The following is an 11,195-nucleotide window of genomic DNA, read 5'->3' as shown; positions in this document are numbered from 1 at the left end:
CTCCTATTCTTCATTCTTCTCCTTAGTCCTTCCATGGAGCATGCGGGGATTGACCCTGACCTGAAATTTCTGTCACTCAAGGCCTTGGCGAGGACTGGCTTCCTTTGGCGTCTTTCTCATTTCTACAGATGAGCCACTTGCTCTGCCCAAAGCTCTGAGAGCCGACACAAGACAACTGTGGCCCCAGACCGGCCCCTAAGGAGCACCAGATCAGGCAGGGGCAAAAGGAGGGGCGGTCAGAAATCATCATGGTACGTGAGATGCCACAGGGAGACACCAAAGGGGGGGGGGGGCCAGGAGTAGGAGAAAGCTGGAGGGGCGTTCTCTGCTCTGAGAGCGTGGATGGAGGGCAGCCCTGGGGGAGGGGGTGTGGAGGAAAGCTGGCCTGCCTGGACTCAAATGCCAGCTCCGTCAGTTCCTAGCTGTGTGACCCTGGGCAAGTGACGTGAGCTCCCTGCACCTCAGTTTCTTCATCTACAAAATGAGCATATTAATAGTACCCCCTCACAGGATTCTGAAGAGGGTTAGACGTGTCAAGACATTCAGGGCGCTTAACATGGTGCGGGCCGCACAATGTCTGCTAGTATGTTTCATTTTGAAAAAGGAAGGGAAGAAAGAAAACTAAAAGGCAAGCAAGCTGCTCTACTGGGAAGAAGTAAAAAGGAGATAGTGGAGGGCAGTGGAAGGGAGAGGAAGGAAAGAAGGAAAGAAAGAGGGAGGGAGGAAGGATGGAGGGAAGAAAGGAGGGAGGGGAGGAAGGAGTCCCATGGTCCCATGAGGAAGGGAAGGAGGAAGTGGGGGAGGGAGGGGGGCAGGGAGGAACCCCATGAGGAGGGAAGGAGGAAGTAGGGGGAGGAAGGGAGGGAAGGGAGGAACCCCATGAGGAGAGAAGGAGAAGGGAGGGGGAGGGAGGAGGTGGGGGGAGGGAGGGAGGATCTTCCCTTTGAAACCAGGTTCACTTCCCTGCCCCCCTACCCACCCCCCCCCCAGCCCCTGGGGCTGCATGCAAAGCAAAATCCAAAGAGAATTTGCAATATTTACTCTCTCAAAGAACATAAATGGGATCCAGGATGGAGCCTGAGACAGCTCTGTATTAAATTCCCCAGTTCTCCAACATCCTGGGTTTCCCTGTACGGATCTTCTCACCAGAGAGGTTCTTGGCAAGGGGTAAAGGATGTGGAGAGGAAAAGGAACACGAGGGAATGGAGGGTGACGAGGAAAAGGGGGGGGAGCATTGCCCAGAGCAGGGGCCCATGGAAAACCTGAGGCCCGAGGGCCCTGCGATAAGCCGGCCCTGGGTCTGGGTGCTGATGGGGAGGCGGGAGCGGGCGCCGCGTTGCGGGAGGTACAGGGCTCTTCTTGCTCAAGGCGCTATGCTGGGGGCTTTCCATCACAGGTCATTCCTCAGATGTCACCAATGCCAGGGAGGGACCAAAGGACACATGGGGGAGGGAGCAGGGGAGAGAAGTAGAAAGAGAATCCTGAAGAGGGGAGAGGAAGGTGGAGGAGGGAGAGGAGGGGGAGAAGAGGCAAAGGAGGAGGAGCGACGAAGGGAGGAAAACAAGACGAAGGGAGGAGAACAAGCCGGGGAAGGAGGAGGGGAGAGCTACCTCTGAACTCAGCTGGAGCCAGAAGTCTCCAAGTGTCCCTCTTAACTCCTCCCCAGTCTGTCCCCACCCACCTCTAAGCGGGACGGAAAGCCCACTCATTTCCCACAGGAATGCCATGTGCCGGAGCGCCCTGTCCCTCTGGAGGAGTTTGTTGGGGCTGCTCCATACAGGAGCTGCGGAGAGAATGGGCGTTCAGGAAAGCGAGGTGCCCCGGGAGCTGGGGGTCCAGTTCCCCACCCTCCATTCATGTGCCATCTTGGCAAGCCCCCTCTCTCTGAGCCCCAGCATCCTCCCTGGTAAAGTGCCGGAGCTGACTAGGTGAGCTCCTGGCTCTCTCTCAGCCTGTGCTTGGGAAACTGTCAACATTTAATAACCAGAAGCAACTTTTCCTAGTCCTCTGTGCATTAAGTCCCATCGCAATCCACATTCCACAGACAAAGAGTGGAGGCTTAGAATTTAAACAACTTGCCCAAGGCCACTCAGCCAAGAGCTGGCAGGACTGGGATGGGAGTCCAGCCGGGGAGGCCTTGACGTTCACCTCCCTTCTCTAACCAGCGGGCTGCACAGCCTCTGGGTCTGAGGTGTGCCTCAGGGCTATCTGTTCCCCTTCTACAGCTGCTGAACTCCAAAACGTTAGCCAGGAACCCGGCTGCCCAGGATCGAGAGGACACGCGTGGCTTTCCTGGCAGCTACACGGGGCAGTGACTCCTTTCTGGCCAATGGAATGTGTGGGAAGTGATATGGCCAACTGCAGGTCATGCCCTTACAAGGAAGGGGCACGCCCCCCCGGCCCCCCTTTCCTGCCCGCACAATGTGAGTTTGGAGATAAGCCATGGTGGCCTGGCAAGGACTAGAGGGAGGTGAGGGAAGCATGCTGGGTGCAAAAGTTAAGGAGGTGCTTACTTTCAGGGTTGCACGATGCAGACCAAGAATGAATGCTTTGTTAACCTTTGCTCCCCAGGCACCTCACTGTGCTCCTGGCTGTGCATGTTGGACCGTGTGGAGAAGGGCAACACCCTAGGAACAGGGGAGCCTCTGCTAATATCACAGAGCAGAGCTGCCATCTCAATCATTGCAAGTCAAATAGCGGGGCAGAGGTGGGGGTGGGGGGTAGTCACTGTGGCCAGTGTGTGGAAAAATGGCCTTGTTGGCAGGCTCACACTGTCTCAGGCTGCTTTCTCAGCAGGAGCTGAGCCACCCGCTCTCCCCAAATGCACTTCTGTCCCTCCAATCGATTCTCCAAGTGACAGCTGGAGCAATCTTTCCAAAACAAGATGCTTTCCCATTGTTATCAGAATCACACAAGAATAACAAGCAGGAGAGCGTCTTTCATTGGCCCACGAGGTCCTGCCCACTCAGGTCCCTTCCTTCCTCCATAGCCCTCTCTCACACCACTCTCTGATTCCGCCACCTGGATTCCTTGGGTTCCTTGCAGAGCGCCACCACAGCAGATAGATAGGAGCTGCCTAGAACACCTTCCCTGCCCTCTCTCTTTGCCTCCTTATTTGCCCCCATCCTTCAGGTCTTAGCGGAGGTGCCACTTCCTCGGGGACACCTTCCCTGACACGCTGCAGGTCAGCTCCCATCTGATGCATGCCCATGGCACCCTGTACTCTCTCTTCATAGCACTTCTTAGAGCTGTAGGTCCCTCCCATGGGCAATTACATCATTGTCGTCTCCCCTCGAGACTGTGGGGATACCAGGGCCATCTCTGTCTCATTCACCTTGCCTTCCTGTGGGTCTAGCACCGTGTCTGGCCCCTGGTGATGTTCAATAAATATGTGATGAATGAGTAAACAACAGAGGCTCTGGGGCTGTGCAGGAACCCGGGCACGATTGATGTGTCTAACACAGCAAAGGGCCCTGTCAGAGTGACGCTTCTGAGAAACGGTCCTCACCCGAGTGACACCCTCTGACTCTGTCTGGTTTGGTTCTCACTACACTAGTTCCAAGGAAATCACAGGAAGCCTTCAGAGCTTGTCACCACCCTTTCCTCTGTCCCAAGTCCAAGCTTATGAACTACCTATCTGCTATGGACAAGCCACACCAACCCTCTGAGCCTCAGCCGCACCCCATGTAAAGTGGGGAAATTCATGCCCATTCTACCTTTTAAGATTATCTCAATTCTCAAGATGAGATAATATGAAGGAACATGTGGTGAATTAAAATCCTTTGTCACTCCTCCCACTGAGAAGTGGGGTCTATTTCCTTCGTCCCCTGATTCTGGGCTGGGCCTGTGACTGCTCTGACCAGTACAATAGGGAAGACGTAGCTTCACGCCAGTTCCAGGCCTAACCTTTAAGAGAACTGGCAGCTTCTGCTTCCTCCCTTTTGAAACCTAGCCACCATGCTACGAGGAAGCCCAAGCAGCCTGTGACAAGGCCCACAGGATGGAGAACTAGAAGGCCAGGCTCAGCCCTCGCCGGGCTTGCAGCGGACGGCCAGCACCAATCTCTCTGCTGTGTGGGGGAACTTTCTTGCCCCAGCTGAGCTGCTCCATCAAGCCAAAATTGCAAAACTGTGAGCAAATTTTAAAAAACAAGTTGTTGTTGTTTTAAGCCACTGAACTCTTGGCAGGGAGGGAGATATGGGGGTTACCAGGCAACAACAGATAATCAAAGCAACAATCTTTGGCCTACTCTGGTTCTTAATACCTTCATTTATTTCAAACTCGGGGTAGTGGTGTCTCCCCAGGGCAGTTCTGGAAGTATGTGTTCATTGGGGGCATATTTTTGTTTGTCACAGTGACCAGGTTTGGGGGGTGGATGAGATTGTGCTACTGACATTTAACGTCCATGGGGCCCGGGATACTGAATGTATTAAATGTCCTATAATGCTTGAGATATCCACCCACAATGAATTGCCCTACAAGAAATGGCAACAGGGCTCCCACTGAAAAGCAAGGCACAAAATGAAGAGCCTGAATGGAAAAGTGGTTTAAAGATAAAGATGAAATAAAAATATAAGGATTTGATGTAAACTGCTTTCTCAGCAAAGAAAAACAGGGTTCATCTTGCTGCCAACTTTAATGGCTTTGAGTGGCTGGCTGGAAGGTTGTATTGAGATGCCTTAAAGGATGCGTATGGAATCAGCAAGGACATGGTGCCGTGATCAACTAGTGATGTCTGTCACTGGCAAGGGAAGGGAGAGTGGTGGCCTTTAAGTAGGGTGATCACATAATTTAACATCCAAACTGAAATTCTATGGCAAGGAAAAGGGGGCACCTATTAATAAGTACACTGGTACAACAGGCACAAACTAGGATTGTCCAATAAAACCGGACATGTGGTCACCGCACTTTTATGCCATGGATGTCATCCCCAGTACATCCTGATATGTATGTAGTTCAGAGACAACCCAAATAGGGGCTGTCCAGACCCACAGGCCTCTGAGATCCTAAACGTTAATTTTTCTTTTAAGTACTCTGTTTCAGTGTGTGGTTAGGTATGAAGAATTGTTCTAAAGAACACATTAAAAATTAATTAAAAGAGTTTCCTCTAATATTTAATCTTACCAGCCATGTATTCTGAGTGATGTATTCCCAGTCAGCGTGTCAAGGCCTGAATAATTAAAAGAGAAGGGGAGTGCGATTCAGCCCCTTGACGAGCCTTTCTGGGGGTTTAGACACAGCGCAGAACCCGGGAACTGCATCTCCCAAGGAAAACTTCTGCATTGAACGGCAGGGTCCAGTCCGGTGGAGACACCAGCCGCCGGCATTCATCACGAGGGTCGATGCAGTCCAAACGAGCAGTAGCTCAGAGGGAGATGGAGACGGATGCGGCTCTGCTCTCATCCTGCCTCCTTCCTCTCAGGAAGGGGGAGGGGAGGGGTGGTGACTTATGGGAAGCTTCCCAAGGCTCCTCATGAGCTGGGAGCTTCTGTGTTTCCTCACCTCTGAGACGCGCTTCTTCATTTGGTAACGTTTCGGAAATGGAGATGTGACTTAAAATCAATGGGAGGATTGAAGGTGGTATTTCTTGGGAGATGTTCCAGAATGAGGGTTAGGAGCAAGCCACAGTCCGGGCTGTGGAGTCACACTCCGTGCTCTGCTGTTTCCCGCCATGTGGCCCTGAGCAAACCACACCCCTTCTGGAGGCCTCAGGTGCCTCATCTGTCAATCGAGGCTATTAATAATAGGACCAAATCGACAATAAATGAAAGAGAGTTTGAGCATAGCGCTTGGCAGGTCGTAGGCCCTCAGCATATGTTAGCGATTATTTCTTTTTGTTTATCCTCTGCATGCTATTGTTAAATTGCTGGTGTATCTAAAAATTGACATCATCTTCAGTGTGTCTGCAGGACTGCCGGTTCAGAAAGAGTTCAGAAACAACCGCTTCTACGCTCGCTCTATGGGACCACCGGAGTATTGATTATGGCCTATTTGGGGGGTGTTGGGGAAGGGGGATTCATATGGGATAGCAGGACTTCATTTGACATTATTTCTACTCAGCTAAATGAAGATTCTCCAGGAGCAACCTCCTCCCCACTTCCAACCCTCCTCCTTCCCACAATTGATGCACGAGGCCCAGGACCCAGGCTTCCTTTTCTTTTAGCAGAAGGAATTCGTCCTGAGGGCAGGGAATGGAAAAGGGGGGCAAAAAGAGGGAGGGTAATTTTCACCTGGGCTCTTGTACATACAATAACGTAGGTGGTCGCCGCTTGTTGTGGCCCATGAGGAATGTTGGAGATCCGATGGTCCCGAGAAGGTGGAAAACACAAGTTTTGGACCCAAACAGACCTGAGTCTGCCTCTCAGTTTCCCATCAGTTCCCCACTCCATCCCATATGGGTGTTGGGATGATTTACAGAAATAACTCACGTCTAGGGCATCAGGCACAGCCGGTCTCCCAGTAACCCCCTAGGAAAGGTTAGCTATTATTGATGAAACCCAGAAGTCGCTCAGGCCCGTAGAGGAGAGGGTTGTTAGGGGCAAATACCAGAATCCACTCGGGCTGCCTTAAGCAGAAAAGAATTCATTTGAGGGGATCAGATGGCTCCCAGAATCCCTGGGAGGGATAAGGAAGGCCACTCTGAAGCATTGCCACCAGGAGCAATGTCCACACCGTAGGGACTTCCCCTGAGAAAACATCCCTCTCCTGTCATTGCCAGAAGCTCCTCAGACTCAGAACCAATGCCAGGGGCTCCACACTGCTGCCCCTGAGGTCACCGTGCTTGCCAGGAGGACAGGTTCCCAGTGTGCGGCCACTTCCTCATGGCGCTCAGTTCTGAACCCTAGGCTCCCACGGATGCATCGGCTTTGCAGAACTCTGCAAGTTATGTTCCAGAATGCAAGGGAATCTAACAATGTGTTTATTCTTCCTTCTGTCTTGATTAAGGCAGGACTCAAAATGTGGGAAATTACCCAGAATGTAGGGAGAGGGCTCCTGGGTGATGGGCAGTCACAAATGACCAGTGTGTGCTCCAGGCTACTCTATCCCTTGGGATTTGGGTAAACTTGGCTCAGAGCCCTGTATCCCAGCCTGCGCAGTTCCCAGCCCCTCTGCACAATTTCAGGAGACTATCCACCTTACTTCCCCACTCCTGAGTCTACTGTGCCCGTTCAGTGTGGACTGAGCATGGACCTTGGCCCCATCACTTGTTTCACAAGAAATCCTGTCACATACAAGGATTTCGTGGTTTCATGATTTTCAGGAAGACTTAAAGAGGAGTCTTTGGGGGGGATCACTGTGTCCACAGCCCAGCCTTCTGTCACCTGTCCCCTTGCCTCTGCTGCCTTCCAAGAGCCCAGGCTCCCAGCTCATGACTCCCACCTCAAGTGGGCCCCTGGGAGTAACCACCTGTCTTCCCTATTATTTGGGGGAGCAGTCCCACCAGACTGGCTGCCTTCCCCAGGCCTGTGCCCAAGAATTCTGCTTAATACTATTTTCTCCACCTTCATTGTCACCGATGTCATCTTCTCCTTGAGATGCTGTGTCAGTTTTTGAGGGCCTTCATGGTCTTCAAAATTTACCACGTGGTCGAGGAGTAGCTACTGGTCCATTTAGCTCGAAGATGCCAACACCTGACCTTCTCTTTGTGACCAGGAAGAGAAAGCAGCTGCCCTTTGAGTGTCGTTCCATGGGTCTCCCGGAAAGCTGAGCTAAGATGAGACCCGAGACGATACAAGTTGTCGATTTAGGAGCTGATCCCAGGAAGCACCAGCAGGACAGTAAGGAAGGGAGATAGGATGGGAGGACGCCCATTAAGGGAACGTTAACAAACAGGTTACCACTGTGGGAATGGGGCTCAGTCCCACTGGACACATCTGAGAGATGTGTGTCCCACAGCTCAAAACTGTCCCACCCAGGGGTGAGGAAGCTGGGTGTTTACCCAGTGACTCCCAGCCCTTGTTGGCTGTGGGCTGCTCCCAGGGGCATTAATCCTTGCGCAGTTGCAGCCCGCTCTGTGCCCAGCTGAGCTGACTTCTGCATTCAGAGAAAGCCTGCAGCCAGAGAGACCCTGGCGCCCGTGAAGACCCCCACTGTGTACACCACGCTGCAGAAGAGTTCCAGGGCAGCCCGGAGAAGCTGGACAGGCACTGACCGCATCTACTACGATGAGGCGCTGTCTTAGTTTCCGTCACCCCCGTAACAAAGTACCCAAAACCAGGTGGCTTAAAACAATGGAAGTTTATTCTCTCACAATTCTGGAAGCTAGACGTCTGAAATCAAGGTGTCCGCGGGGCCAGGCTCCTTCTGAAGTCTTTATGGAAAGCCCTTGCGCGCCTCCCCCAGCCTCTGGCAGGTTTTAGCAATTCTTGGCATTCCTTGGCTTGTGGCAGCATCTCTCCCTCTGTCTTCACATGGCCGTCTTCTCCTTATCTCCGCTCTGTGTGTCTACCTCTGTGACCAAATTTCCCCCTTTAATAAGGACACCAGACCTATGGGATTAAGAGCTCACCTACTCCATACAACCTCAACTAATCACAATGCATTGACCCCGTTTCCAAATTAGGTCCCATTCTGAGGCACTGGGGGTTCAGACTTCAACACATCTTTTTGGGGGGGCAGATAATTCAGCCCGAAATAGGCACCGGACACATGTCATGTCCTCTAATCCCGACAGCAGCCTGCAAGGCAGGTGAGACTCTCCCGGTGTCACAGGTGCAGAAACGGAGGCTGGGGGAGGAGGTGGGGGGTGAAGGAACCCACCAAGGATGCCCAGCCCGGAAACTGCAGAGCTGGAAGCTGAGTGCAGCTCTGTGTCAGGCTGAAGTCTCATGTGCTCTCCTCTGAACAGTCACTTCTGGTTTGAAGGAACAGCAGGCAAGGGTGTAGGCACTCATGTCAGACCACCCAAGTTCAAATCCCACCGCCCCTGCTCACTCTTGCCAGACCTCGGAGGCTCAGCTTCCTAGTCTGAAAAATGGGCATCAGAACAGCACCACCAGCACAGACTTACCGCGAGGATCAATGAGGGTAATGGGTGACAAACATTTCATCGAGGGCGGGAACATGGTGAGCGCACGGGGAAGGTTCCTGCCTTTAATGCCATCACAGTCCCATTTAATACTCCTGCACCTTCACATCGCCACTCGAGCCCCTGCACACCATCCAGGATCATTTTTGTCTTTTACTCCTCGTCACAGCTGCCCACAAGTGGCTCCAGGCAGGGACCCGCGGGGCTGCAGGGCCGGGTGGCGCCAGCATCCTCCCAGTGCCCCCGCACGCCCCGCCCCCCACGCCCAGCTTGCTAACGCCCCCGTTCCAGGCGGCTCTGTGAGAACAGCGATAAAAACAGCAGCTCTTAATCTCCTGCCTGCCGCCTGTGGCTTTATCTCAGCCCCTCCTCCTGGGCTGCTGGGGGCTGGAGGGGAGATGGGCAGATTAAGAGCAGCGTTTCCGACATGCCCTCCCACCTCCGGCAAAGTGGGGCCCGCCGCCAGCAGACTTCCTCAAAGCCCAGCGAGGCCGCCGGAGGAATGCGCGGCCTCCCTGGCATGGCAGACATTCAAGGAGCCCACAAAGACGCTGTTATGAAAACGCTCCCGAGCTCGGGGTAGGACGGGAGAGTTTCCTTTGCCATCGGGATTGCACATTTCAAGAACAGGAGCTGGGCGACAGAATGCACGCCTGTGAACACACACGGCTCATAACTAATTCATTTCACCTCCTCCTATTGGAAAAATATTGCAGGGGATGTGGGGGGAGGGAGTGGGGCGGGCGGAACCGCTGGTCTGAACAGGTAGCTGTTTCTTTGCCTGGGGCTCAGCCTGGCTGAGAACCAACCTGTCAAAAGTGGAAGTTGAAGGTCAGGTAACTATTGTGCCGTCAACAGCCAGCTTGGCGTTCCTCCGAGTGACCTCCCAGACTGGCCTTCTCTGCCTGCCTTCTGTGTGGTCTTTTCATTCTTGGACAGGATTGTCTTTGAACAGCTAAAAACCAGAAATAGAGCTGAGGACCACAACTTAGCTACTAGGCACTTCCCGGCAACTCCTCACATGTCCCCCTGCTCAGGATGCCGGTGGTACCCGCCAGGGCCTGCGCCAGGGCCCCTCCCTCCCCTCAGGCACCTTACAGTCCAGCGGGGAGGGGGCATGTCGACAGAAGAGGATAAAGTAAGTGTGCGCCTGGCTTACTGTGGGAGAACAGGAGAGGAAAACCTAGCCCAGCCTGGCAGTCAGGGAAGCTTCCTGGAGAAGGGGACATCCCAGAGGAAATGTGAAGAATGAATAGACATTAGCAGGGAGAACTGGAAGTACAAAAAGAGCATGGCACATTCTGGAATATTCTGGAACGTGAGGTTGCAGAGGAGGGGGGAATGTTGGGAGGATTAGAATTAAAGAAGCAAAGGAATTATAAAGAAGTAACTGCAGAGTTTAGTACCTGAGGGGACACTCACTTAAAATTACAATGAAGTACCATCAGCTAAAAATTGTCATGGGTAAATTTTACTTGATAGAAAAATATTGTAAGTGCTTTCTTGCATTCTATCACTTATTCAGGTAAATAAATATTTGCTGAACATCAGCTACATAGCAGGCGCTGTGCTAGTTATTGGTGATTCGAAGGTCGTTCAGACCAGATCTTGTCTTCAAGGAGTTCTAGTAGCTAAGGTTTATCACGCTCACAGCCCCAGGCACTCCACATGTCCTGTCCCACTTACTCCTGTCGAGACTGCCTCCTGAGTGGAGGTGCGTGGAAACTCAGCATGCTTTTCCCCCCAACTCACCCGGGTCCCCGTGTCAAATGGGCAGGACTCAGCACAGGTGCACCAGAGAGCTGTGGGGGTTTATGAGATGATTGCAATGCATGCAAGGGGGCAGGAGATGGAGAAAGGAAGGGACAGAGACAGAAACAAAGACGGGAAGAGAAAGCGATAGAAAGATGGAGAGAGTCAGACACATAGGGAGAGAGAGAGAAGGTGGGAGGGAAAGAGGCAGACACAGGCAGATAGACCAAGAGAGAGACAAATGGGAGCAAGGCACAGGATCATTCACAGAAACAGACAGAAAGAGAAAGAAACAGAGAGAATGACACACTCAGAGTGACAGAGAGACTGGGAGGGGGTGCCCGCAGCTGAGTTCTCTCCTAAGAAAACCAGGGCCCCAGTCCCCACCAGTGGAAGTCTGGGCTGGCCAGTGCTC

At 52.8% G+C, this 11,195-nt stretch overlaps 1 long non-coding RNA gene across 1 annotated transcript; it reads right to left on the bottom strand.

Moving 5' to 3' along the window:
• Nucleotides 1–8,223: 8,223 nt before the first annotated feature.
• On the bottom strand, nucleotides 8,224–9,650 carry LOC103552351 (uncharacterized). Its single transcript, XR_545233.2, has 2 exons — nucleotides 9,011–9,650; nucleotides 8,224–8,451 (listed from the first exon to the last, which is right to left on the bottom strand). It is a non-coding gene; the product is annotated as an uncharacterized lncRNA (long non-coding RNA).
• Nucleotides 9,651–11,195: the final 1,545 nt, after the last annotated feature.

Source organism: Equus przewalskii, chromosome 15, assembly GCF_037783145.1.
Source record: "Equus przewalskii isolate Varuska chromosome 15, EquPr2, whole genome shotgun sequence".
Taxonomy (NCBI): Eukaryota; Metazoa; Chordata; class Mammalia; order Perissodactyla; family Equidae; genus Equus; species Equus przewalskii.
The sequence above is the reverse complement of the archived record's forward strand: the minus strand, read 5'-3'. Positions and strand labels throughout refer to the sequence as shown.